Source organism: Mercurialis annua, linkage group LG3 (genome assembly GCF_937616625.2).
Source record: "Mercurialis annua linkage group LG3, ddMerAnnu1.2, whole genome shotgun sequence".
NCBI lineage: Eukaryota > Viridiplantae > Streptophyta > Magnoliopsida > Malpighiales > Euphorbiaceae > Mercurialis > Mercurialis annua.
The window spans coordinates 61,320,881-61,325,227 of NC_065572.1; the positions used below are offsets into that span (position 1 = coordinate 61,320,881).

Here is a 4,347-nt window from a genome sequence, read left to right on the forward strand (position 1 = left end):
AAACGACAAATAAATGTTGAAGAATATCAACGCTAAGAAATGAGAAGATGGGAAGAATTGGCCAACGAGAAAATGGAGATTCAAAGTACATTAAAAAAGGATCCGATTATGGTGAAAAGACGTATAAGAAACAGCTACAAAAGGACGCGAAGGATGTGCGATAATTGAAGTGACAAGTTCACACGCGATCGTGATGATGAAGTACACGATGTAAGGAAATGGTAAGTTCTTTACCAGAAAAAAAAAATAATAGAAAAATTCGAGGACGAATTTTAATAAGGGGGGAAGAATGTAATACCCCGTACGTCTGGCGTTGCCAAAGTAGGCCACGTGTCCGATTTAAAATAATGAAGCGACTAGAAAAGAAGTTATCGGAAGGATTTAATAAGTAAATATTTAAAGAAGGACGAAAATAGGTTGATATTGAAGTTTAAAGAAGAAATTTCATTATTTATAATGCCTAAATAGTTTGACGGGACTAAAGAAAATTGTAAGAAAAGTTGGAATTTAAAATAAGTTAAAGTCCCCAAGAATTTGGAAAATAGAATTTTATTGCCCGAAAAATATAATTTAAATAAATTATGGACGGGAATTGGTATTTAAGATAATAATATCGATTATTTTGTCAAATGAAAATAAGGACGAAAAAGTGACGGAAATAGTCATTTTCGCTCAAATTGGAAAATTGAGCATTTTAGCCGAAAAGTGGTGAAATAATTATCGGATTATAAAATAATAAGATAGCGGAGGATTATTATTTATTTGGATATAAATAATATAAAAATTTATCGAGTTTGAACGATTAAGTGATCGATGAACTAAATTGGACGAAAGAAAAAGTTATGAATCAAAGCGCGAGGAGGTGGCAAATTCAAGGATTAAAGTGGAACTTTGCCATAAATATAAATAGCCATTTGTTTGACTTTTAAATCAGAATATAGGCATAATTTACTCAGCTCTCAACCTCCATCTTCATCAACCTCTCAACCTAAAGCATGCCAAAATTTCAATTGATCATAACTTGGTCATTTTAGCTCGGATTTGATTGATTCTCGCGGCTACGGAAAGAGGAGGATGATCTCTACGGATTGAGCCCAGAAAATTGAGGTAAGAATCAGTATATATGATTAGGGTTTGGCTGTAAATTTTCTGTTTTGATGAGGATTAATGGTGATGATGATTTGATGGTTAGAAATGATGTTTAGGATATGAATTGATTGTATTTATGCTAAATTGAGGGTTGATTGGTGAGGATATGAGAGTTGTGATATATATGATGTTAGGGTTTGATGGAGGATAGAAGGGGGGGCTGATACCACCCTTCGTTGAGGTTTAATACGTTTAATTTGACGTAAATTGACAAGTTACGAAGTTAGAAATTGAATGTAATGTAAAACCGTTTTGAAGCAAACTTTGAGTTAAGGTTTTGATGATTCTAAGTTGATGATTATAACATATTAGGGGGCTGTTTTGATAGTTGAAATACATAGGAGTCGGAGTTATAGATTGAGTCTTTCACGATTAAAACATAAGCTAAAAAAGTTGACGTAAAAAGATACAATCAATTGAATTGAAATTATTGAAAGGATTTTGGTTAGTAGGAGTATTAAAATTTGATGGATTGAACTTGAGTAATTGAAATGTCAAGGTAATAGGGCTGTTTCAATCGGCCAAAACGTTAAAGAAATAATTTGAGAATTTGACGATGTTGCTGGAATTATTGCGCTGCGGAATAGCCATATTGCCAGGGCAATATCTCGAGCTATATAGCTCCGAATTAAGTTCCGTTTGTTGGTACGGAAACTTAAGGATGTCGTCTATAAATATCTAAGTTTAAGTTTCTGCTAGTTTGGCCTCGAAATGGCTCAAATAATTCACAACATTATGTTGCGTATAGCAGCTCTGAAATTTGGACAGCCCCAAGTTATTAACTTTAGAGCCAAATTCCGACACCTTCGGGTACTTATCTCAGTCCGAGACCTCAATGAAAGTTGTAGGCGACGTTCTGAACATTAAGAATGTCAATTTTATTTAGTGGTCGGACTGTTTTAAGTAAACGGTTTCAATAGCCGAAGTTGGCTAGAAACCTAGTTTTGGATTAATTAATTATAGTTAGATTGTAATTAATTCGAGTTATTATCGAAATTGTGTAGACTTGACGAGACGACTACCAATGGAACCCGAAACTTACGGAACGCGAGATCACTAGGTATTATTGAAGATTATGGATAGCAAGCGGTGAGTATATTTTACTCACTCTTATTATCGTATTAAAACTATTTTATATATACTATATACGTTATTATTACCAAATGCATCGCATAAATTACATAGTTTGATTTTATTGAGTTGTTGTTATTGGATTGAATTATATTTGATTTGGTTGTTTATGTATTGAACTACTTTCTATTGGATTGACTTGTTTGATATTTGGATTGTATTACTTTGTTTATGACTTGTCGATTATTTGCCTATGTGAGTTTGTATATGATCCGAAGAAACGAGCTACCTATTGGGCGTCAATAGGCCGTGTGATCACCGGTGTTTATGGAAGTCTAGATATTCGTACATAAATACGTTTGATATGAGCTCATTAAATGTTGATCATATTTATAATTATGAAATGGAATATGTTTGGGTATCGGAAAGGAGGACTATAATTGTGGCAGATACGAGGTAACTCGGTCGAACTATCTCGGGACCCGTATCTGGTGGGTAACTCGGTCGAACTATCTCGGGACTCACAACTTGGGATTAAGTAGTGGCATGATGTAACTCGGTTGAACTATCTCGGGACTATGCCACGTGGTAGCGGGTAACTCGGTCGAACTATCTCGGGACCCGGCCACTCGGACGATATGATTTGAATATGATACGGATTAGGAGAGGTTAAGTAGTTTAAGATTAAGGTTTCGATCGGATCAAATACTTGTATTTAGTGAATGTTTTGCAATTGCTGTGATTGTATATGTTGGAATTGTTTAAAAATATGATTGTATAAATATTTTTAAAATGTTTTTAAAATGCGATACTTATTTTGATAATATGGTAAGTAAAGTATAATTCACTCAGCTTAATAGCTGACCCCCCAATAGTGCGTTTTTCAGGTACCTAGATTCTAGACGTGGCTAGAAGTCCTTCTTTGACCAGAGGTTCCTTTGGGCTATGTACAGTCCCGACTTTCGTAGTTGCTGCAGTAGTGTGATTCTGACCGGCGTCGTGGCCTAGCATATTAACATGTTTTTATGATGTCTATAGTTGTTGTCATTAAATATACGCTTTGTTGGCTACGATTATTGTATTTGTTCCACGGAGGTAGATACCCGTGAAGTGACTTTGACACTAGTAGTTTATACCGGGCTAGTACGTACCTGATACGGAAACGATAAGCCCGAGCAAGTTGTAAGACTTTACTAGTGTATATAAATGTATCTTTGTTTTGTTAAATGCTTTCGTTTGTATGGTCAAGGTTTATATGATAATTGCGAAAAAGTTTTAGTGAATTTCAGGCTTGCTACGGGTTTCGGAATTACAATTCCCATTCCCTAGCGCCGGTCGCGGCCTTCGATTTTGGGTCGTGACATCATGGATATGCATTTGAAATGCCATGAATAGGAGACTGCATTGAGCATTGAGTGTGATCACTAATTAAAAGAGAAATAAATAATTGATACATGCATTTAGTACATTCATCACGACATTAAATGATTAGGGTTGAATGCAACTCTTTGGGGATAAGAGCTGTCATCCCCCTGGCGCACAATTATGTAAAAATAAATTTTATCAACGAGACTTTTCAAGAAAAATGTTTTGTTATAAACTCGCGAGTTACATTGGGTAAATGGTGTTTAAAAGTTGATAATTTCAAACGGTTTTGAAATTTTGGTTGGTTTCTAGACAAATAATCTGTGATGACCGTGGTGATTTAAGAGAAATTACATTGTAAGGATTTATTTTATATTGTTAGAATATCCGTATTTTATAAAAGAGAGCTATAGTTATAAGGTTATACTCGAGGTTTAGTTGTGGTTAGTGCGGGAAAATACTGAGTTCGGATTAAAGAATTGTGTCAGATCAGGGTATAAAAATTGAGGATTTTTTTAATTTGAGGAAATATGTTATGCTTTAAGTGTTTATTTACTCTGAAAGATTTAAAAGAAATTTTTTTTTATTTTTTATTTTACAGATTTGATTTCTGACCAAAAGGTTTTGATACCGATATAAAAATTATTTGTAAACAAAGGAGTTCTTATTTGAAAAAAAATTGCTCTTTTTGAGAAACAAATAAATTTGGTCAGTTTTGGGTTAAAAGAGGATATCAAAATTTTTCTAATCAGACAATTTTAT

At 34.0% G+C, this 4,347-nt stretch overlaps 1 long non-coding RNA gene across 1 annotated transcript; it reads left to right on the plus strand.

Annotated features, from left to right (window-relative positions):
- The first annotated feature begins 866 nt into the window (after positions 1-866).
- LOC126673692 (uncharacterized) lies at positions 867-3,447 on the plus strand. Its single transcript, XR_007639359.2, has 3 exons — positions 867-1,107; positions 2,154-2,238; positions 3,096-3,447. It is a non-coding gene; the product is annotated as an uncharacterized LOC126673692 (long non-coding RNA).
- Positions 3,448-4,347: the final 900 nt, after the last annotated feature.